The sequence below is a fragment of the Odocoileus virginianus genome, chromosome 14, assembly GCF_023699985.2.
Source record: "Odocoileus virginianus isolate 20LAN1187 ecotype Illinois chromosome 14, Ovbor_1.2, whole genome shotgun sequence".
In the NCBI taxonomy this organism is placed as follows: domain Eukaryota; kingdom Metazoa; phylum Chordata; class Mammalia; order Artiodactyla; family Cervidae; genus Odocoileus; species Odocoileus virginianus.
In genome coordinates, this window is record NC_069687.1 from 62,654,646 (window position 1) to 62,679,773 (window position 25,128).

Below are 25,128 nucleotides of genomic sequence, written 5' to 3' on the forward strand. Positions count from 1 at the left end.
TTTTGGTACGAAGTTGCAGAATAGTTGCATGGATTTAATGCATCACAATTCATTTGCTCAGCTTCCCCCCCAGGCTACTCAGGTGATCTCCAGCTCCTTGTCAGCACTGGCACATCCACGATAAACACTCCCCATCCTCCCTGGGGGCCAACTCTGGGCTCAGGGCTCTGGTCACAGATGCATCCTCCTCCTCCCTGGCCTTTTTCTTCCCTCCCTTTCTTTGTGGCTTCATCCATTCTCTCCATTTCTTGTCTGTAATTTCCATCATGGTACTGAGTAACTAGGTCCAGAGAAATGGGACAGAAGTTAAATGGGAAATAAAAAGTAATTTGTTTTCAGATGAGAGAAAGCTAGCATGCTTGCATACCGCTGAGAATTTCTACTGCTTCTATTTAAAGTTCTTTAATTTGTTGACTCCACTACTCTGAAATATATGCTTAATTCCTCCCCCTTACTTTATTAACTGTAAATAATATCTGTTGCCTCTAATACAAAGAATAAACATATGGTTCAATTCTGCTATCACTTTGTCATCCTTCTCTGCCTTCCAAAGTTACTTGTGTGTGTGTGTGTTTTATCCATTGATTACCTTTGGAACTTTAAATAACTGAAACCTCTATTTCTTCTTCTGTCACTTCCTCATATGTATCTCAACTTTGTGAGATGAGGTCATCAACACTCTTCCCTTTCCCCAATCTTTTCTTTCCTCTGTCCCATTCCAACTTTGATTAGTAATAACTGTATATAGACTTTTGCACTCTGTGGGAGAAGGCAAGGGTGGGATGATTTGAGAGAATAGCACTGAAACATGTGTATTACCATATGTGAAACAGATTGCCAGTCCAAGTTCGCTACATGAGACAGGGCGCTCAGGGCCGGTGCACTGGGATGACCCAGAGGGATGGGATGGGGAGGGAGGTGGGAGGGGGGGCTCAGGATGGGGATACATGTACACCTGTGGCTGATTCATGTCAGTATATGGCAAAAACCACTACAGTATTGTAAGGTAATTAGCCTCCAACTAAAATTAATAAATTAATTTTTTTAAGTAAAAACTGTTTATAAATTGAATCAAATTGGTTTAAAATATAGCATTAACATGTCTACACTGGCACTACTTGCATTGGGCTAAGTGGTCTGTTGAAATTAAATTATCTTCTCTAGAAGTCATTTATCCATTTATATGTGTATTTATTTATTCAGCAATTATTTACTGAGTACTGCTACCTTCCAGGCACTGTTTGAGCCAGTAGAGATAGCATGATGAAGAAAACAGAAGAATTCCTTGCCCTCTGAAGCTGACATTCCAGTAAAGAAGGCAGTCAATAAACAAGCAAACAGATAATGTAATTCCAGATGGAGATAAGTATTACAAAGGAAAATAAAGTGGAATCGGAATTTACACAGTAACAAGTTCGGGGTACTTTAGATTGAGTAGTCATAGTTTCCGAACAGACACCTGGTGGGGAGTGAAGGAACAAGTCATCAGTAGCTGTTTAGTTAACCACCTTACATCACAACACTTGGAACGGCAGAAGGAAAATGCCACAAACATTATAGTCAAATGGATTTTCTTTCCTTACCTTTTTTCCCTGTACATTTGAATCATGATATGACACTTTAGATGCTCCCATGTCCCTCCAACTCAAAACTCTGACATCCTTTTATTCGTAAAGGCGAACCATCAATAGCAAACCGTCAAACACCAATTCAAATGTCAAGAGATTTAGTTGCCACTCACTGAATTAATGGATAAATATTTAAATGGTAATGATAATAAGATCTAATCTGTTTGAATTTTTTTTTTCCATGGGTAAAAAGTAAAGGTCAAGGGAAACCCCTCTCCCTTTCAACATGCTCAGGAAATAGGAAGATGTGTCAATTTGAAAGAAAAGTTCAGGATAATCCATCCTTCTAAAGGATTCTTCTTTATTACTTCGACAAGTTTAATTTAGTTCTGGTTGTTGTGATCACATCCGGTAAAAAAGCACACTCAGTGAAAGCAATAAAGTCCTAATGAATCAAGACACCCCCAGGAGCCCTTAGTGATGGAATCAGCACGCAAGCAGTGAGGCAGAACTACTGGGATTCCGACAGAATGACTGGCTCTTCAGATTAGCATGGTCAGCAAGACTTCAAGCCTTCTGGTGTATTTTTCACTTCCAAATAACTTTTCGAGCTTTTTCTAGTTAGTTCTCAGCCTATCTGCAGGGACTATGAAGGTAAACTGAGGCATGGAATGACACTGAATCAGTCTAGCGTGTCATCTACATGATCCCTGGAACCCTTTGTGATGCAGTGCCAGACACGAGAAGCTAACACGAAAGAGGTTCTTCTTCCTCCTGGATGAAGGAACCAGCATCTGAGTCCTCATTGTTTAGGAGAATAGAAATTTCATGACAAGAAGTGGACAGCAAGGCAGTGAAGGGAAAAGAGAACAATTTCTCTCAAATACACCAAGTTAAGGGACTAACCAATGGCCTTAAGAAACAGAATGATGCTTTAACAGATGGGAATATGGATCTATATAAAGAAATAAAAAGCACTGATAACTCTGTTGTAAATATGAGATTTAGTGACTCTGTTTATAAATATGAGACTATTTCTTAATACTTAAATACTTTTTAATGGATTATTTAAATGGAAATAATAACATTGTATTGATGGGTTTATAAAGTAAAATGTATGAAACAAGAGCATAAAGGCTGGAGAGGAGAAACAAATATACTACTGTGAGATTCTTATATTATACATGGAGTAACATAATTATCACTTGAAGAAAGACTGTGATAAGATACAGATGAATACTATAAAGCCTAAAGCGACCACTAAAACAACAACAAAAAGTATGGCTAATAGTAAACAAGAAAAAAATTAAAAATAATGAAAAAATCAGAGAAGGAGAAAAAAAGAGACACAGAGAATACAGGAGGCAAGAAAATAAATGGCAGGATGGTAGATCTAAACCTAACCATATCAACAATCACATTAAATGGAAATTATAAAAATATTGCCCTTTAAAAGGTAGGAATTATTGGATATTTTTTAAAGCGAAACAATTGCCTGCCATTCACATGAAACCCACTTTAAATATAAAGAACCAAATAGGTTAAAGTAAATAGATGGAAAAGTTGCATCATGCTAAAATTAATTTTTTAAAAAGCTGGAGTGGTTATTTTAATTTCAGACACAGGATAATACCAGAGATAATAAAGCTCATCTGACAGCAGTGGCAAACACATTGAAGAAGTGCACATAGAACATTTACCAAGATAGAGTATATTCTTGGCTATGAACCAAGCCTTAACAAATTTAAAAGAATTCAAGTCATATAATGTATGTTCTCTGAGAGCAGTGGGATTTAATTAGAAATGAATAACAGAAATATATCCAAGTACTTGGAAACAAAGTGATACACTCCTAAACAACTCATGAGTTAAAAAGTGAGCGTGTTAGTTGCTCAGTTGTGTTTGACTCTTTGCAACCCCATGGACTACAGCCCACCAGGCTCCTCTCTCATGAGTCAAAGAATAAGTCAACTGAGAAATTATGAAGCATTGGAATTGAATTAAAAAGTGAAAATACAATAACTGACAATCTGTAAGATGTAAGGCCTTCCCAAGTGGCTCAGATGGTAAAGAGTTTCCCTGCAGTGTGGAAGACCCAGGTTCAACCCCTGGGTTGGGAAGATCCCCTGTAGAAGGAAATGGCAACCCACTCCAGTATTCTTGCCTGGAAAAATCCCAAGGACAGAGGAGCCTGGCAGGCTACAGTCCCTGGGGTAGCTGTAAGTAAAGCAGGACACAGAGGGAAATTTATGGCACCAAATGCCCAAGAAGAAATGTCTCAAATCAATGACACCAGTTTTGATATTAAGAAACTAGAAAATAAAAAAGAGTAAATGAAACATAAAGTAAGTGGAAGGAAAAAAATGAAGATCACTACCTAAACAAATACAATCGACAACAGAAAAAACAAAATCAATGAAATCAACAGGTTTTTTTGTTCCTTGAGAAAATTAACATCTACTCAGACTTATCATGAAAAAGACAAAAGACACAAATCACCAACATTAGTAATGAGAGGGGTAGCATGTGATTCTACACATATCAAAAAGATAACACAAGAATATTTTGAACATTATGCCAAAACATTCTACAACTTAGAGGAAATGAACAAATTCACTGAAAGACACAAAATACTAGAAATTATTTAAAAATAAATAGAGAACTCCCCTGGTGGTTCAGAGGTAAAGAATCCACCTGCCAATACAGGAGACCCTGCTTTAATCCCTGATCTCTAAAGATCCCAGAAGCCTCAGAGCAACTAAGCTCATCTACCAAAAAAAAAAAAAAAAAAAAAGGAAAAAGAATAAATAGATACTCTGGTAGACCTATATCTAATAAAGAAACTAAAATTTTGGTTTAAAACCTTCACACAAGCAAGCTCCAGGCCCAGGTGGTTTTACTAGTGAGTTCCACCAACATTTAAGAATTTATACTAAGTCTACACAATCTCTTCCAAAAATGAAAGGTGAAATACTTCCCAACTCATTATATGAGTCCAGCATTACTCTGACATCAGAACCAGAGACGTTACAAGAAAAATAGAGACCAATATCTCTCATGAATATAGATAAATTAATCCTCAGCAAATTCAATCTAGCATTATTTATAAAGAGAATCAATGTAATTCATCACACATATGCGTGCTTAGTCATTCAGTTGGGTCCAACTCTTTTCGACCCCATGGACTGTAGCCCACTAGGCTCCTCTGGGGATTCTCCAGGCAAGAATACTGGAGTGGGTTGCCACGCCCTCCTCCAGGGGATCTTCCCAACCCAGGAATTGAACCCAGGTCTCCCGCATTACAGATGGATTCTTAACCATCTGAGTCACCAGGGAAACCCAAGAATACTGGAGTGGGGAGTCTATCCCTTCTCCAGGGGATCTTCCCCACCCAGGAATCAAACTGAGGTCTCCTGCATTGTAGGAGGATTCTTTACCAGCTGAGCTACGTAATTCATCACAGTAGCAAAATAATCAATGACCATCTCAATAATTTTAAAAAACAAGTATTTGAAAAAAAAAATCCAACCAATAAATGTTTCTGAAAAAAAATCTCAGAAAGCAAGAGGAAATTCTGCCAGCAGATGACCTTCAGACTTGAACTATAACCTGGGCTCTTTCCTGAGTCTCCAGCCTGCCAACACATCCTGCAGATTTTGGACTTGTCAGCCTCCTTAAAGTTGCATGAACCAATTCCTTAAAATAAATCTTTCTATATATTTGCATCCTATTGGTTCTGTTTCTCTGGAGAATTCTGACTAAAACTCAACCCCAAAGTATTATGTTTCAACTGGTGAATGAATGAACAAACTGTAGTAATACAATAATACAATCCTCCTTAAAAAAACTACAAACTACAGTTAAACTCAACAATGTGGATAAATCTTAAATGCATTGTGCTAAGAGAAAGAAGCCAAAGTTAAAAATAACTTGTCATAGAGTTAATAAACTGCTTACTTTTGTTTGTAACACAGATGTGGTCTGATTTATTCTGCTGTTTACTGTAGACATCCCATTTCATTTCCCTGAAATGAAAACACCACAAAGTTAGATCTTTTGTCTTTTTTACTGCTGGACCCCAGGTGTCTAGAAAAGTTGCCAGCACAAAGTAAGTCCCCAGTAGAGATTGGTTGAGTAGGAAATGAACAAGATTCAAGCTCAGATCTGCCTCCAAAGCCAACTTTCCCCCACAGCTCCAGATTGTCCTTCATATCTCCTGGAATGACAGCGAAGCCTCCTATATGCCGGACCTGACCTAAGCATCCATGCTACATGCTGTTGGCACGGTGCATAAACCAAGATCTCACAGAGTCCGACTCGGTGGCAGACAGACATTACCTCATTCAGTCCCACCATCCTCCTGTGAGTTGGGTACTATCGCCCCTGTTTCATAAGTTGAGGAACTGAGTTCCAGAGAGATTACATGCTCATAAGGTCACAAACAGATTGAGGATTGTCTGATCCCAAAGTTTTAAACATATTTTTTAAAAAAACCACACAGTATATACAATTTAATTTTTCTTATGAATATTGTGGAACCTAGAACTAGATTTGGGGTTTTAGTCAGACAATGTCAAAAACAGTGAAAAAAGGACATTTGATCATTCATTATCATTTCAACATATATTTTGAGCACCTACTACATGCCAGGTAACACCCTGGGAACAGAGCGAGCGTTGAATAAAATAATCCATGTCCCTTCTCTCATATGCTTGTTGAGATAACTGATAGAGACCTTAACTCAAACTAGCTTAAACACTAAAAGGAATTGTGGTTCATATTACTATTAAGCCCAGAGGTAGTTCTCTTACTTCAGGTATGGCTTGATCCAGCATCTCAAATCAACAATATAATTTCTTCCTTCCTTCCTTTCATTTTTTTCTCCATTTATCCAGCAACATTCCTCCTGTAACTGAAACTCTCCCTTCTTGTTTGCAAGATAATTTCTGAGACCTACATGCTTTCTTAACATGTCTAAGTTGAGAGAAGCATCACTCTTGGTAGCAAGGACACTTAGAAGTCACCCAGCTTCTACTTCTTTTCCACCCATGGCAAACCTTGAAGAAACTACATCCATCAAAAGGCTTGCCACTCCCCCACATTTGGTATTGTTGATCTGTGTGGAAACTGGAACAAAGGAGACTTTAGAGTCTGGCTGACCCTTGCTTTCAAAAATGTTTGTCATCATTGGCTGTCAGTATGGAATCTGCCATGGTTGAGATATGTGTGGCTGTGGAATCAGCCCGGAACTGAGCAGGAGACGTGTTTGAGCTCCAGCTAAGCCACTTCACAGCTCTGTGGTTTCTATAAATCATCTCAAGGCTCTGAGCTTCAACTTCCTCTTTGGGACGCAGATAACAACATCTACCCTTGTCAACTTCACAGGCTTGTTGTAAAAATGCATCTCATCCATCCATCCATTCAATAACTATTATGGGCGGCCCACTCTATGCTAGACATCGACCTAAGTTCTAAAGATACATCAGTTCTTTAGTTCTTGTGTCTCATAGCTTATGGTGGAGGAAAACAGAGTGTAAAAAAAAATTAAAAAATGAATATATAATACACCATGCTATAGGAAAAATTGACAGAGGGTAAGAAAATGAGGGCTTCTTTGATATTATATAAAATATTATATATTTTATAATATATATGCTGTTATATATTATATATATTATATATTATGTTAGATATTATATATTATATAAAATATGTAAGATGGCCCACGAGTGAATATTAGACCAGACTAACTAAGAAAGTGAATGAGTGAGCCATGCAAAGGTATGAAGAACGAGGATACACCATACATCCAAAGGCCCTGAGATGATGGGATGCTTGGTATTTATAAGGAGAAGCAGAAAAGTCAGTGTGACTGAGCAGAGTGAATGAAGGGAGGATAGGAGATTGTGAGGACAGAAAGGCAAAATGGAGCTAAATCAATCAGGGCTCTAGGCCATGGTAAAGACTTTGGCTTTTACTCTAATTAAGACAGAAGGCATAGAAGTGGTGTGATGTGATGCACGCTTTGCAAAGATCATTCCAGCAGTTATGTGAACAGGCTTCATGGGAGCTAGTTTGGAAGCAAGGAGACCAGGTAGGAGGCGATTGCAATAAAGCAGGTGGGAACTGGCAGAGGCTTGGACCGAGCTGAGAGCCAAGCAGGTGGGGGAAAGCGGTCAGGCTGTGGGTGTATTTGGAAGATAGCTTCAACCAGGCTTTCCTGATGAATTGGATATTAACAAAGAGAGGAGTCAAGAAGGGTCCCCAGTTTGGCACCTAAGAAGTGAGAAAACAGAGATGCTACTTATTGATATGAGGAAGATTGCATAAAGAATGACATGGAAGGTCTCACTGAGGACCTCAGTTTTGGAAACATTAGCTTTGAGATGCCTATTTGACATCTAGATGATGACACATGACATTAGATATATGTATTTGAAGTTCAGGGAGGAGGTCAAGGGTGAAGTTATAAATTTTGAAGTTGGCAATGTATATAAAGCCTTGAGAACAGGTAAGATCACCTAAGGAATGTGTAGAGATGAAACTGTTCTTAGGCCCCTGAAGAGGAAACTCCAATATTTAAAAGTCTGGGAAGAGAGAGGCACAGCAAAGAGAAACAAAATTAAGAAGCAGATAGTGAGGTTGGAAGGGCTTCCCAGGTGGCACTAGTAGTAAAGAACCTGCCTACCAATGCAGGAGACCTAAGAGATGCAGGTTCAATCCCTGCGTCGGGAAGATCCCCTGGAGGAGGGCAAGGGAATCCACTCCAGTATTCCCGGAGAAACCCACGGACAGAGGAAATCGGTGGACTATAGTCCATAGGGTCGCAAAGAGTCAGACACGATACAAGTGACCTAGCAGCATCAGCAATGAGATAGGAGAGGAACAAGAGAGAGAGAAGTGAAGAAAGTGAGTGGAAGGAGGCGTTAACTATAATTTCCACTTATTATCCAGTAGCTTGGCCAAGTATCATGATGGTAAATATAAACCCAAATATAACAGTAATTACATTAAATGTAAGTGGATTAAGTACTTCAATTAAAAGTCTATAATTATCAAACCAAATTAGAAAATAAAATTCAGTTTTATGCTGCTTACTAGAAAGTATGTTAGTCACTCAGTTGTGTCCGACTCTTTGTGAACCCATGGACTGTAGCCCGCCACACCCCTCTCTGTCCATGGGGTTCTCCAGGCAAGAATACTGGAGTAGGTAGCCATTCCCTTTTCCAGGGGATCTTCCCAACCCAGGGATCGAATCCAGGTCTCCTGAATTGCAGGGAAATTCTTTACCATCGGAGTCACCAGGAAAGCCTGTCATTTACTAGAGATACACCTAAAACATAGGACACGGAGTAGTTACAAATTAAAGACCATAGAAGATACCACACAGGAACCATCCAAAATAAACTGTTGTAGGTGCGCCTGCATGCATGCTAGGTTGCTTCAATTGTGTTCAACTCTGCAACCTATGGTCTGTAGTCCACCAGGCTCCTCTGTCCAAGGGATTCTCCAGGCAAGAACACTGGAGTGGGTTGCCTTGCCCTCCTCCAGGGGATCTTCTTCCCAACCCAGGGGTCGAACTCGTGCCTCCTGAGGCTCCTGCGCTGCAGGCAGATTCTTGCCTGCTGAGCCACCAGGAGAGCCCCTGATACAGGTGTCCGGACAGCACAGTAGACTCAGGCAAGAAGCATGATGAGGATGAAGATAAAAGTTTATAATGATTAAAAAATTAATTCTCAAAGAAAGCATCAATTTGTCAATTTATGTGTACATTAAAAACATAGCTTTGGAATACCCAGAACAAAAATTGGCAAAATTATAAGGAAATAAAGGCAAATCTATACTCATAACAGAAACCTGAACACACTTCTCTCAATAAAAGATACAATAAGTAGGAAAAATCTGTAAGGATATATAAAATCTAAACAACACAATTAACAAACTTGATATATTGGCATGTACAGAACATTGTGCCCAAAAGAATGTCCAGTCTTTTCAAGCGTACATGGAACATTTATGCTGGCCATAAAAGAAGTTTCAACAAGTTTCAAAGAATTGAAACCACTCAGAGTACATTCTCTGACCACAGAAAATTAAGCTGGAAATCAACAAAAAAAAAAAAGTAGAAATTTCTCAAATGCCTGGAAATTTAGTAATATACTTTTAAATAGGTCACGGAAAAAAATTTCAGTGGCAATTGGAAAATATCTTTGACTAAATGATAGTAAAAATATATCAAAACATGTGGGATGTGACTAAATCCCTGTTATGAGAAAAGTTATAGTCTTGAATGCACATAGTTTAAAAGAAGAAAGGATGAAAAAAATCTAGATATCAATCTCAAAAAAGAACTACAAATGAGATCTAAAGAAATGCGAAGGAAAGAAATAATAAAAACTAAGAGTAGAAATTAATGAAATATAAAACAGACTTTCAGAAGAGAAAATCAACATGCCCCAAAGCTGGCACTTGTAAAAGAATAATTAAAATGTTAGGTTTCTGGGTAGTATGATAAGAAAGAAATAGAGAAGGCACAAATCACCAACTTCAATGAAAGAAGAACATCAGTCCAAAGCCTACAGATATTTAAAAGATAATGATAATATATTAAGAACAACTTTTTGTTAATAAATTTAAAATTTTAGATTAAAAAAATCCTCAGAAAAACAAGACTAACAAAAAACTGACATAAGAAGAAATAAAAAACTTGGACTAGTCCTACACACATTAAAAATACTGAGTCAACTGTAATCTACAATGTCTATACAAAGAAACCTTCAGGCATAAATGGCTTTCCTCTGAGTAAATTCCTCTAAATATGTATAGAAGAAATGATACCGATCTTACATAAATAGCTGAATAGACTTTAAAAAAAGGGAAAAGAAAATAAATCAATTTTATTTGTATATAATAGTCAAAAGCACGTGGCAAATAAAACTTCAAAAGAATACTATTTGTATCAGCATATAAAATATTAACATTAATGAGAGAAATTAAGGAAGACTAAATAAATGCTGGAACATACTATATTCATGTATGGATGTGAGAGCTGGACAATAAGAAAGGCTGAGCACCAAAGAATTGATGCCTTTGAACTGTGGTGCTGGAGAAGACTCTTTAGAGTCCCTTGGACTGCAAGGAGGTCCAACCAGTCAATCCTGAAGGAAATCAACCCTGAGTACTCATTGGAAGGACTGATGCTGAAGCTAAACCTTCAATACTTTGGCCACCTGATGCGAACAGCTGACTTACTGGAAAAGATCCTGAAGTTGGGAAAGACTGAAGGCTGGAGGAGAAGGGGATGACAGAGGATGAGATGGTTGGATGGCATCACCGACTCAGTGGACATGAGCTTGAGCAAACTCCAGGAGATGGTGAAGGATGGAGGCTGCAGTCCATGGAGTCAGAAAAGAGTGAGACGTGGCTGAGCAACTGAACAACCACCACCACATTCATGAACTAGAAGATCTCAACTTAATCTCAAATTTAACCACAGATCCAAAGCAATTAAAATCCTAAAATTCAAGGGCTTCCCTGGTGGCTCAGAGGGTAAAGTGTCTGCCTGCAATACAGAAGACCTGGGCTTGATCCCTGGGTTGGGAAGATCCCCTGGAGCAGGAAATGGCAACCCACTCCAGTGTTCTTGCCTGGAGAATCCCATGGACAGAGGAGTCTGGTGGGTACCCCCTGGTCCATGGGGTCGCAAAGAGTTGGATACGACTGAGCGACTTCACTTAAAATTCAAGAGGTATAGACAGGGTCAGTTTCTCAGGAGCTGGAAGATACATTTTCCATGTGATTCACTCACATGGTTGAGAGTTCAGCTGGGCTAACAATAAGTGAGGAATCCTGGGTTCTTCACAAGGCTGCCTGGGCTGCTCCACAGCATGGCCACTGGGTTCCAGGAGGGAGAAAGCAGAAGCAGTCAGTCATGTCAAAGTTAGATCTTGCACTGGCATGCCCCAATTCAAGAGAGTGGAGAAATACAGCCCACTTCTCAGTGTAGGATGAGACAAAGAACTTGTAACCATCTTCCATCCAACATAGATGCTGTAATACTTGCACGTCTGTATTTGGAGGGGGGGGGAGGTGGGGGAATTTGAGAGAGCTTTTAAAATCTTTTTCTATTGGAGTCTAGTTGATTTACAATATTGTATCAGCTTTAGGTGTACAGCAGAGTGATGCAACTATATAGTTATTTTTCACATTCTTTTCTATTACAGGTTATTATAAGATTTTGAATATTGTTCCCTATGCCATAAGTAAATCTTTATTATCTATTTTATATATATATCCATACTTTCAGTTGATCTATGCAACATTTTTCATCTTTAATAATTTACCTATTTAATAAGACTGAAATAAATATGACAAAATCTTCATTGCATATGCATGTGTGCAAATGTTTGCTATAATCATCTCTGCATACTTTTTCTGTTTTTTTTTTTAAATTTTAAGTTGAGGCTTTGTTTTTTATAACAGTTTTAGATTTACAGGAAAAACTGCAAAGATTCTATGGAGTTCTCATTTAAGGAATACTTCACATCACATTCACAGTTGGCATCTTACATTAGTATGGCATATTTGTCAGCATTAATGAACTAATATTTATATCTTATTGTTAAATTTCATCATTTATTCAGGTTTCTGTGGTTCTAGCTGTTTTTTTGTTTTTCTGTTTCAGGGCCCCATCCAGGATACCACATTATATTCAGGTATTCACATCTCTTTACGTTCCTCTGGGCTGTGACAGTTTCTCAGACTTTCCTTGTTTTTTTGTGATCTTGACAGTCCGGAGGAGCACAGGTAAGGTACAGTGTTGGTTGTCCTATTATTGGAATTTGTCTGGTGTTTTTCTCATGGTTAGATTGAGGTTACTTTTTTGGGGGAGGAAGATCACAGAAGTAAAGTGCTATTTTCATCACAACATAGCAAGGGCACATGCCATGAAGTTGACTTATGATTGCTGACATTACACTAGATCACCTGGCAGTCAGGTCTTTCCACAGCAAAGTCCCTCTTACCTAAAAGGAAGATGCTCTGTGCAGCTCACATTCTCCCCTCCTTCAGGATGAAGCACTGGCATAAAGTATTTGGCGATCATCTGTAGGAGAGATTTGTCTCTTCTCCCTCATTTATTAATTTATCAATCATTTGTTTATATCACTACCAACTCATGGATATTTTTCACTTTGGATTATAATGAATATTACTTTATTTTGTTGCTCAAATGGGCCACCAGGGGCTCGTTCATTTAGCCAGCGACATTTTGATTTGGATATTACCACTGCCAGGAGAAAGATGAGAAAAAGGCAGTTCATCCAAGTGATGAGACAAGCCCTAGACACAGCAGCCCCCCTCTGGCTTCCAAATCTCCACTGCATCTATTCAGCCTGCCTGTTGCCCAAAGGACTGGCTGAGATCAGCAGGGAGCACCCCCTGGAAAGCCAAGCAGATCAGCACGAGCCGTGGGAGGTCCTTGTATGTGCGCCTTCTCCACAGCCTGAAGGGTCACAGCCCAGGAAAGGATAATTATATATCTCAATAGAGAAACAAACCAAAAAAACCCATCCGAACAGCACCGGGTCATAATGAAGCGGTTCGAGGCTCCATAAATAGTGCTGCCCCAGTCCTCAACCGTCTCTGAAGCAAATTAAAGCTTGCCTCAGTGCGGGGCATGAACCTGCTGCCCTGCCCCAGCCCTGGGGCTCCACAGGTCTTCACCAGGAGCACCAGCTGAGCAATGGACGGAGATCTGAGAACACGGACACAAGCCCAGCACACAAGGGGTGAGCGTTCGGTGGCCCCCCCTCAATGCAGAGTTGTTCTGGAACCCCACAAAGAATCTCCACAGGGGCTACCGACTCCAGGCGCGAGTGCCCCAGCCAAGCACAGTGATCGCACAAAGACTTCTCTTTGTATCCAGCAAGGAACAATCTTGAGAAATAAACTGGCTCTGGATGGAAGGTATAAAAATACCACCACAAAGAAGATCCCAATTGAAGAAACGTTCACATCTTTCAAGGTCTATATTGTGTCTCAGACATGTGGCTCTTTCTGACCACAGAGAGACGAAAAAGCCATTTCAACCTTGATCGCAGTGATATGCTTAATTAGGAGGTCATTCAAAGCTGAGGCGTATTTCAACACCCAAGTTCCCATTCACAGAGAAAATTCTGTATGGAGTGCTATTAAAAACTTATCTAACATACAAAATGCTTTTAAATCCAACATCTCTCTTTGCCAGTATTTTTTAAAACAAAGCTGTAATGGCCAACAGGCACATGAACAGATGCTCAACATCACTAATTATTAGAGAAATGTGTACCAAAACAATAATGAGGTACCACCTCACACCAGTCAGAATGTCCATAATCAAAAAAATCTACATACCATACATGTTGGGGAGAAGAAAAAGGAACCCTCCTATACTGTTGGTGGGAATGTAAACTGGTGCAACCACTATGGAGAACAGTATAAAAACTAAAAATAAAGTTACAAAATGATCTAGCAATCCCACTCCTAGGCATATATCCAGAGAAAATTCTGATTCAAAAAGATATATGCACCCCTTCTTCACAGCAGCACTATTCACAATAGCCAAGGCACAGAAACCACCAAAATGTCCACTAACAGATAAATGAATAAAGAAGATGTGGTGTGTGTATATATATAATGGAATATTACTCAGCCATGAAAAAGAACTAAATAATGCCATTTGCTGCAGCAAGGATGGACCTAGAGATTATCATATTAAGTAAAGTAAGTCTAAGACAAATATCATATGATATCAATTATACGAGGAATCTTAAAAGATGATACAAATGAACTGATTTACAAAATAAAAGCAGACTCACATAAATAGAAAATGAATTTATGGTTACCAAAGGGGAGAAGTAGGGGAAAGACAAATTTAGAAGTTTGTAATTAACAGAAATACACTACTGCCTATAAAATAGATAAACAACAAGATCCTACTGAATTGCACAGGGAACTATATGCAGTATTCAATATCTTATAATAATAAACTATATTGGGGAAAAAAGCTGTCTTATAAGGTATTCCAAATATATAAGCAAGTCTCTAGAATACACATAGCAAGTTTTTCACCTAAACATTTTGCCCTATTTGCTGCAGATCTTTTTTTTTTTAAGAAATAAAACACTGTAGAAGCTCTCTCAGTCTCTGCGTACATCCCCATGTCTTGTCCCACCATCCCTCACCAGCCCTTGTCTAAAGCTGGCATTCCCAGCCATTCACACCAAACTCTTCTCTCCTGCCTTTCACCACCTCCTGCTGCTCCAGGAACACAGGACTAGGTAGGGCCTCAGGAAGCCTGTGTTGGGGAGACCCACCTATCAGAACTGCTCAGCTCCAGAATCGGGCTGCCAAGCACACCTATCAGGACGAGGAGATAGGACCTGGAGCAGAGAAGGGGCTGAAGACGCATTTCAACCTCCCGAAGACAAAGTAAGATGCATCACATAATATTATCTGTTTTGCCTAAACTCTTTGTTTTTCTTAAGTTGCTGTGCCTATGATGAAAATGATTCCACATGTCAACATTAAAAAAAAAATACTTAAGCTTTTCATTCTCTTAAGAACTGAGGGATGGGAAGGCTCAAAGCTGGAGAAGCAGAGGAGGGCAGGGCACTGGGGAACCTGGGTGGAGTGAGTTCTGAGCTGGCTACATAACACTGTCAAGATCCAGAGAAGTAGTGAGTGTTAACAGATTTCTAACATCATTTTTTTTTTTTTGGCCTCACCAGGCAGCATGTGGAATCTTAGTTCCCCACCCAGGGATTGAACCTGCACCCCCTGCATTGGAAGCACGGAGTCTTAACCACTGGGCAGCCAGGAAAGTCCCTATCAGATTTCTAAAAATTATTTGATAAACTAGGGAATGTTTGGGCAGGCGACTGGGTTCAGAAATCTCTTTCTGCAAGATTTCTGCTGACTGAATGAAGACTCTCTGAATGGGTTCTCTCTGGGACATCAACTAAAGCAAAATAAAAACAAACAAACAGAGGGAGGAAGACCCCAAACCATACTGAGATGCTACATTTCCAAGCATGCTAAATTTAAGTTTTGTTAGTGAACTCAGAACTGAACCCAACTAAAATGTTTTCGAAATCTGTTGTCACACTGGTTCACTCTGGGAGTTTCTGACACTGAAGACCCAGACTCAAGTCTAGTTTCTGAATTACCATCACTTGAAGGGAAGGAGATGATCAACGGTCTGCTCTGTGCCGGGCATGGGAATGGATGTTTCAATTTCCATGGCTCATTCAATCCTCGCAAAAGCCTCTGAAGGATGGCATTAGCCCCATTTGATAGATGAGGCACTGGGACTCAGAGAGGTTAAGCAACCTGTAACACAGCCAGGAAGTAGTCTGTCTGGGTGGGCCTTAGATTAAACACAACTGTATGTAAACTCCGGGTTTTCTACAGTGGTCTCGCTTGTGTTGTGTGTTGGCTGGACTGTTTCAGACTGCAGGGAACAGCGAAGTGCCTGGGTTCTTGTTTTCTCGGGACTTGGCAGATGAATTGGAAGAATCCAGAGGAAGTGGCGGAGCCCAGGAAACAAACACAATCACAGCTGTAGCCAGATTCAGGCTTCTTGGAGCAGGAAACCCTGACCCGTGTCCTCAGCACAGGCAAGGTGGCTGCTGACTCTGGGCACGCGGTCCTGCCCGAGCTCGTCTCTCCCGCCGCTCTGCGAGTCTCATGATTTCTGCCTCGTGGCTCCACATCTCACCCATCAAGACCCTGCTCAGTGTGTGTGCTCCCTTTTTCAAAGGACTGGTTGGTAAGGGGCCAGGCACCTCATGGATGGACATCCTCACATCTCCAGCTAATCCTTGATCCCATTATGTGTGTCCAGGGTAGCGAGGTCACAAGACACAAATGTGGTTAACATACAGAAGACCCCATTGTTCCTCAGAAAGGAGACGTGGGTGTGGCGAGCCCTTGGAGTCCCAGAGACTTCTGTCTCCGCCTTCTGTGGCTGCCATCACAAATCATCACAAGTTGGGTGGCTTTAAAACAGTGGGCATTTACTCTCCAATGCAGCTCAGGAAGCCAGAAGTCTACATTTAAGACGTCAGTAAGGCTGTGCTCCTTCCCAAGGCACCATGGAGATTCCTTCCTCTTTCAGTTCCTGGTGGCCCAGGCCTTCCTTGGCTTGTGGCTGCTTCACGCCCATCTCTGCCTCCGTCTTCACGTGGCCTTCTTCTCCCTCTGTCTCTGTGTCCCCCTCTCTTATTATAAGGATACCAGTCACTGGATTTAGAGTCCATCCTAAGTCCAGGATGACTCCATGTCAAGATCCTTAACCAAGTACATCTGCAAAGACCCTATTTCCAGAAAAAGTAACAGTCTGGGTTTCCAGGTGGACACGAATTTGGAGATACACTATTTAAACCATTACAGTTTCTTTATGGTACAATATGCAGTGTCACACATGCACACACCCAAAGTATACCAATGGCTCCAAGACAGCAGGGGTCAGGCCCTTGTTACTTCTTTTGGATCTGCCCCAGCATGAGCCAGGTAGCAAGGAAATACCTACTGACTAGACCAGAAAAGACCAGGAAAAACGATTCTGAAAAATCAATTGATACAGCATTTTATCAAAGTCCCTACCTTCTGTAAGTGGTTGCAACCAGCTTTGGCATCCTGTATTCATTATGGCTAGTAGTAATTTTCTGGGCCATCCACAGCTCACAGCACCCTCCCCAGAGACGTGAAATCATGACTTTGTCCTGTATTCTGAACAGAGATCTGCCACCATCATTTCTCCATCCTAGAGTCGACTGGGTGCCATCTCTGCAGCCCAACCCTGCCTTCTAGTGTTTTTCTGCCCATGAGCCAACTGGGTCCAAAAATCCATGTGAAGTTCTTTTCTCACTGCCTCTTGTCGCTTGAAGAGACAGATGAGCCCTGTTCTGGTTCAGCCTTGTTCACTAAACGTTGTTGGTGGGAAAACAAACCTAACCAAACCCCAGAACTCTGGTTTGGTTCTCAGTGATATAAAAAAATATATGTATATTTGGATTTGGTTCGAGGTTGAGCAAACTGGTGCAGTTTGTTCCGGTTTCGGGTTCGCCATTCAGGCCAAGTCCCTGCTCCAGACAGAAAGAATGTCCCTGGAATGTGTCTTCCAACAAGAGCTCAGCAGCTGAAAGGGCTGTATGTCCAGACTGAGGCCGCCTGCTCAGCAGACACAGAGGGACTTCCCTGCGGCTCCCCACACTGGCCTCCTGAGCCTCAGGGACAGGGCATGGCAGCACACAAGGCTGGTTCTCCCGGGAAGGCCGTGGTTGCACTGCCGCTGAGCCCGAGGGGCCAGGGAAAGCGGTGGGGGCAGCTGGCTGGTGGGGGTCACTGTGTAAACCTGCCACCAGCGCCACACAAGCACAGCTCCGGGGCTCTGCATCAGGCAGCGAGACCCAGCAGAGGGCCCGAAGAACTGAGTATACGTTCGTCCGGCTCTCCAGGAGGCAAGGGGGAATGATGGGTCCTGGGGGAACTGGCCAGAGGAAATCAGCTCAAACTGTTCTTAGCCTGATGCTCCTCTGCGCAGCTGGCTGGTCCGAGAGGCCTGCAGAGGAACGCTCCATGCCTTCCTGTGTGGCAGGTGTGGATTCAGAGCACAGTTTCTCTGGCAGAGCAGCTCTCTCCCTCCCCAGCCAGGAAGTGGTGCAGAGCCAAGGCACCGCCATCAGGATCTGCATCTCCAGGGAGCTGAAGCAGGGGCGGAGCAGCTGGGGGCAGCAGGGACAGCAGGCAGTGAATCATCAGTAAGGAATTTCGAAAGGAAAACATATTTCCACTCTAGTCTCCCTCCCACGCGGACCCACACACCAAAGGGGTCCTCAGATGCAGGAACTGGTCAGTAGGCCTGATCAGGTTTGCTCTGAGAGCTGGAAACCCAAGGGCTGGGACCAGAGAGCATGTCCCCGAAGTGCTGCCCCAACTCTGCGATGTAGGGAGACACACACCTCAGGCCCCTGTGAGGAAGCTGACAAGCACCGTCAAGGAAACGGAATGAAAGCTCCACGAAGTGGTACAGTCCAGCACCTCTATTTCTTAGGACTACCTTTCCTAGGTCCTTACCCTTTAAATTATCAACCAAAGGGCATCCTTATCCAAGGCAACTCAGGTGTTCCCTGACTTAGCTCGAAGCCATTTTTATTCTGCCTTGGCTCCGAGGATGGCGATCACTGCCTAAGACATAATCCAGAAATGTTTCTGAGTGCTGGCCACCCAGACAGGACCAGAGCCCCAGCACACTAGCTCTCAGCTGGCTGTGCATTCTGCTCAATGATGCTCGCTACATGCTGGATTCAATTACAGGTTTCCTTACACTTACATCTTCATTAGTGCTACACTGCCGAGGAGATGGAATGTGCTGTCAGTTTAAAAAAAAAAGTGTTAGTTGTTTTTTTTTTAATTCAGATTCACCAATTAGTCCCCCCCCCCCCCCCCACAAAGATTCAACACTGTCTGGTCTTATTTTAAAAAGAAAGGAAAAAAAAAATAGCTTGGCTCAAGCATATATTGCTAATGGGCATGGAATTGATTTACAAGTCCCTAACTTGAGTTAAATAAAAGTAATTACTGCAACCTAGAGTAATTGGTTCCATTTCCAATAGTCACAGAAGGCTGTGTGTGTGTGTGTGTGTGTGTGTGTGTGTGTGTATGGACTTGAGTTGGGAGAGAAAAGAAAAAAATGAAATATATTAGAAAGCATTTAAATATATATATATATATATATACATATACATATACACACACACCCCTAAAAACATCTTCAGCTGTTTGGGATCCAGGTCTTGAAAAAACAAGTGAGGCAGAGCTGGCAGAAACCAGAGCCCTGAAGACCCCAGAATTCCAAGACTGGGCATCGGGCCGTCTGGGCACCAGAAGTCACGAAGAGCAGTGGCCACAGGGCCGGGAAGGCCCATTCCACACTGGCCGCTTTCAGCACGTGGAGGCCCCCTCTTGCTCAGCGGCAGAGACTACCCCAAGCTCTCGTGGAGCCTTTGCCCAGCTCCCAGTCCATGGAATTTCACGTCTTCCCTGTGGCTCGAGGAACCCAGGTCTCACTCTGTCCCCCAGGTGGGTCCCCCAGCGCTGGATGGTATTAGCATAGGAGGACACAGTGTGGGGTCAGGTGAGACATCCCCATGTGGCTTCAGAAACCACTTCATCAAGGACAGGTATCCAGGGTGAGGTCTGAGGACCTAAAGGAAGCTTTATGGCCTGAAGAAAGACCTTCAGAGTTGGAAACTCTGGAAGGGAGTTAGAGGCATGCCTTTCCCAGTGATGTGAAGATGATGGAACTGACTTCATGGATGTAAAGTGAGATTTATCATCTATCTCTGTTAGAGTTCATGCTTGGTTGAAACCAAAATATTTCAGAGCTTTCCTTCTGCCACCTACAGAATTACCTTCTATCCTGGTTTTGTTTCACTGGCAAATATAACAAGCCTACCTTACATATGGACAAAAAAGGGGCAAAAGAGGATGAGATGAGTGGATGGCATCACTGACTCAATGGACATGAGTTTGAGCAATCTCTGGGGAAACAGTGAACGACAGGGAAGCCTGGCATGCTGCAGTCCATGGGGCCTCAATGAGTCAGACATGACTTAAGAGTCAGAAAGGATTTATGAAAATGCTAGAGGGAATTCCCTGGTGGTCAGTGGTTAGGAGTCTGCACTCTCACTGCCAAGGGTACAGGTTCAACTCCTGGTCAAGAAACTAAAATCCCACAAATCTGCACAGTATGGGGAAAAAAAAAAACATAATCAACAACTCAAGTAACAATAAACTGATTTTTAAAAAATGAAAATGCTAGATAAGGAAGGCCTCCACCCACCAGCAACCTCCATGCAGATGGGCCCCACCCGCTTATCAAGAAAGGTTGTTCAGCCCAGTACATGTTCACCGACCTACTCTACCCACCCTAACACACTTCCCAGCTTACCTGCAAAGATGACACCAGATCTGGGGGGCTGAGAAGGAGGCACAGCTTGGCAATCAGGCTGCCATGAGTGTCTCTTCTTTGCTTGGGTTCCCAGAGAGCTAGGAAACATGGTGTGCTAACATGACCCCATGCAGGACACACGCAATTCTGTGGACCCTGGCCCAGGATCCTCTTGCAAATTCCACATGACAACTGGACAGGCTCCTGGCTGCTCCTCAGCCTTCTCTCTGGCCAGCCTCTGTGGATTCTCAGCCTGGCAAGAGAAGCCAGTTGTTTAGATTCTGGCAACAACGTGGGGTCTGTCACATGCTGCCTTTGATTTTGGTGTCTTGATTTAAACACAAACCACGTAATTTTCATGGGGTTACTGCTCCTGTCTCCTCCCCACCTCGGCTTGGGCTCACCAAAGTCAGTCTTCCAGAAGGGTGTGAGGGCCCGATGGTCCCCAGGGGTGGTTCCTTGATACACAGTCTGTAAGAAGTGTCAGGAGAAACAAGGGCATTCTTGTTCCTCCTTCATGAGGTGCAGCTCAAGGACATGAGATAGTTTTAATGAAGAGGATGAAAAAAACTAAATATTTTGGGAAGACGATTGGAAATTCAGCTAACTCACAATCAAGGTGCATTTAGTCATTTGAGAAAAGACAAATGTGAGCTTTGGGATATTCCGTAGGCATAAAAGGGTTTAAATTCAGAACAGCCGGACTCTGCAGAGCCCGGGTTCAGTGTTCCAGAAACTTGGCCTGAAGCAGGGAGGTGGGGATGAGGGCCGTGCTTCTCCCCACAGCGGTGCAGGACTTTCTGCTCTCCCTGCGGACTGGCAGAGCCGCCATGTGTTCCCATTTTACAAACTGACAGCAGTTATGATTAGAAAGGGTTCTGCTGCCAATTTGAGAATATATAAACCGGCAGGATGAAAGAATACATTTCAGCTCCTTGTTCAGTTGGCCCAGAGGCAGTTGCCCATTTGGAATGTAAACGGAAGGTCTGGGCTGAGAAATGAGGGGAAAAGAAATATCTGCCATCAGTCTTCCAGAGGAGGGTGAAAGGACTGTCTGCAGTTATGTTCTTTTGGAGTTCTGACCTCAGTTTCTCTTTAAGATGCGAGAGGTCTTGGGCCATTGTGAGAATTTAGTGGCATAATAATGCAAGTGGGAACACTACTGGGAAACAGGGGAGGAGAGAGAGAGAAAAAAGAAGAGACAGAGAGAAAGAAAGACACAGAAGTAAAGAAGACTGACTCTTCACCCGCTGATCTGTATTGCACGCATGCATGCTCAGTCGCTCAGTTGTGTCTGACTCTTTGTGAGCCTATGGATTATAGCCCACCAGGCTCCCCTGTCCCTGGGATTCTCCAGGCAAAAATACTGGAGTGGGTGCCATGCCTTCCTCCAGCGGATCTTCCCGACACAGGGATCAAACCCCTGTCTCCTGCATTGGCAAGCAAAGTCTTTACCACTGAGCCACTTAGGAAGCCCACTGATCTGTACTAAGGCCAAGCAAACCCACAAAGGCAGAGCTGAGATAATTTTGTTCACTCAAAGACTATTTATTATTCTAGATACTATTCTGAGTGCCTCATTACATCCATGAATAAAGCAGGGGAAAACATCTTCCTTCATGGACAAAAGTAGTGCTGAAGCCTTACAATTCCTAGACACTTGAGATATCTAAGCCAATAAATTTCCAAAGCATTGAAGTTGGTTTGAGTTAGCTTTTCTGTTCCTTGTGATGCAAAGTATCCTAACTGCTACACATGGTAGTATCCTCTACATATGGTGGTATCTGAAAACACCCTGGTCACATTTCACTCCACATTCAAATTAATGAGTAACACAAAAGACAAAACATACACATCTCTGAAGAACTGGCCACCTCTGGGTGGCATACAGCTCTTATAAATTTCCAGAAAGCAGATTGAGTCTGGAAAGGAATTTTAACAATTTCAAAAAAAAAAAAAAAAAGATAAAAAGGAAAGAAAAAGGGGGAAGAATTCCACAGGAAATTGAAGGGAAATTTGGGAGATAGAATGTAGCAAGCATCATGGGACCACAGCCCGAACACTTGGCCAGAACAAGCCTCCTCTTATTAGAAGCACTGGGGGGTGGCGGCGGGAGGGGGGGTGCTGAGTGTCCAAGAGCACCAGGACCACCCCAGAGCCTCTCATTGGAGAGATGGTTAATGAATAAGATTTCAAGGTACAATTTATATATGTGAATAAGCACTTTTTTGCTCATTTTATCCCCTAAAATTCACTTCCACTTCAGAAAGATAATGCTCTGAATTTCAAGAATCACCAAATAAAGGCTTTTTCAAAAATTTAAACAAAAGCAGTGCTTTGTTCTCCATTTTTGTCAGGTTCATGAAATAAATCCCAGTTGTCTTAAAGTTTAATGGACTATGTCACCCTAACTGAGGAACAGAGCTGAGAATTGTGATACAAACATTCTCAGAATGATCGGTAAAAGCAAATGCACACTCTCCTCCCTTTCTATTAGGAAGTAATCTAGCAGCTAATTGCTGCCTTTTAATAAGCTCTTTCAAGGCTGTAAGTTGCCACGGACATTCTGCTCATCGGCAGCTACTCCTCCAACTTCTGTTAGCAACACCCAATTTTTCTTGGAGGGCCAAACTTCCTCTACTTTCAGGCCTTGTGGTTCAGTTAGGTCTCACCCCTGGCTTTAGGGGAAGGACAGGAGACACAGAATCAGCCAGTCAAGAGCACCACACCCTCCTGACCACATGATAATTGGTTTGAGGATGGTCATATGGTCCAAACCAAGCCAATGGGACTCAACCTAACAACTTGAGTTGAAATGATTGGGAAAGACACTGTCCCTTTCCACTGAGGCTGCTTAGCTGATAGGATGCAAGTTCAGAGTTTCCATGGTGCTATGGGAACACAGCAGAACTGAGAGATCGGGAGAGACAGAGTCTAGCTAGGCAACCATCTGGGCCTCCAGATCCAGCTATACCTGCTGACAACTCTACTGATGAACTTTTTAAGATATCTAGGCCAAAATGTTTCCTTTTTTGCTTAAAAAAGTTTAAGCTATGTTACTGAAATTGTCAACAAACATCTAACTAATTCATAATAAAGGCTACCTGGGTATTCCCTACCAAGCTTATCTTGCACATAACACATGCTATCATAGAAGTTTCAGGTAGCTTGGATCCCACCATCTACACCTTGGCATCTTTCACACGTAGCTTCTCTTTCAAAAGATGCCGTGTTCACCATGCTGTTCAGGTGTGCCAAGCCATTTCAGTCGTGTCTGACTGTGACCCCATGGACTGCAGCCCGCCAGGCTCCTCTGTCCATGGGATTCTCCAGGCAAGAATGCTGGAGTAGGTTGCCATGTCCTTCCCCAGGGGATCTTTCAAACCCAGGGATTGAACCTGAGCCTCTCATGTCTCCTGCGTTGGCAGGCAGGTTCTTTACCGCTAGCGCCACCTGGATAGCCCATTTACCATGCTGCCCCTCCCTTAATTCCCTCTTCTCACCATGAACTCCAGTTGTTCTCAAAGCTGTGTTTGCAGACCCCACTCACCTCCACTGACCCTGGGTACCTTTAAATCTGATGCAATTGCTGTGGCTTACGTTTCTTTTGGCACTTACTTATTCGGCTGCACTGGGTCACAGTGACGGTGTGGGGGGCCTTCCTTGCGTCACACAGGATCCTTTGTTGCCGCACAGACTCTGGTTGGGACACACCCGCCCGGTGTTGCGGCCTGCAGGCTTAGCTGCTCTGAAGCATGTAGGATCCCAGTTCCCTGACCAGGGATCAAACCTCATCCCCTGCATTGCAAGCTGGGTTCCTAGATGCTGGACCACCAGGGAAGGCCCCCGGGATCTTTTTTAAAGGAACCCCACCCGAGTCGAACTTCCCTGCTGGCTCAGACAGTAAAGTGTCAGCCTAAAGGGTGGGAGACCCAGGTTCAATCCCTGGGTCAGGAAGATCTCCTGGAGAAGGAAATGGCACCCGCTCCTGTATTCTTGCTTGGAAAATCCCATGGACAGAGGAGCCTGGTAGGCTACAGTCCATGGGGTCACAAAGAGTTGGACACAACTGAGCGACTTTAATTCAAAATTAATTTAATTCAACTCCAGTTGCTGCATACAACGTTCTTGCAGTGGCAGACACGGGAGCACAGACAGAAATCCTGGTCACTATGAACTGACTTTGGCCTTAAGACTGATGTTCAACTTGGCTTCAGAGAAGTGAGGATGCACTTAGGGGAAAAAGCAGCTGTAATACCATGGAAAGAAAATCAAGAGGCCTTTCATAGCAGGTGCCTTTGCATTCTTCCCAAAGAGCTTGCTGCAGCCCAGCTCCCTGAGTCCTGAGTCCTACCATAATTACTGAGTGCCTGCTACAAAATCTCATGGTCATACTTCTGCTTTTTTTCTGAAAAGGCCATTGAAGTCCTCATTGCCCAGGTTACACGCGGCCCTCAACTGAATGGTGTTCAAGTGGGCAGAGGGAAAGGCTGACTTCAGGCCCTGATTACTATCAACCACCTTCCAGAAAGAGAGCCCTGAGCCAGGGTTCTACTGAAGCCCAAA

The 25,128-nt window shown here is 42.6% G+C and overlaps 1 long non-coding RNA gene across 3 annotated transcripts; it reads right to left on the minus strand.

Moving 5' to 3' along the window:
- Positions 1-24,220, minus strand: LOC139038289 (uncharacterized). Of its 3 annotated transcripts, none has more exons than XR_011491281.1 (5): positions 24,066-24,220; positions 20,563-20,815; positions 18,943-18,981; positions 5,526-5,593; positions 1-280 (listed from the first exon to the last, which is right to left on the minus strand). It is a non-coding gene; the product is annotated as an uncharacterized lncRNA (long non-coding RNA). The 3 variants fall into 3 exon arrangements; XR_011491280.1 differs by having other exon boundaries at positions 24,113-24,218; XR_011491282.1 differs by lacking the exon at positions 24,066-24,220 and adding an exon at positions 20,951-21,818.
- Positions 24,221-25,128: the final 908 nt, after the last annotated feature.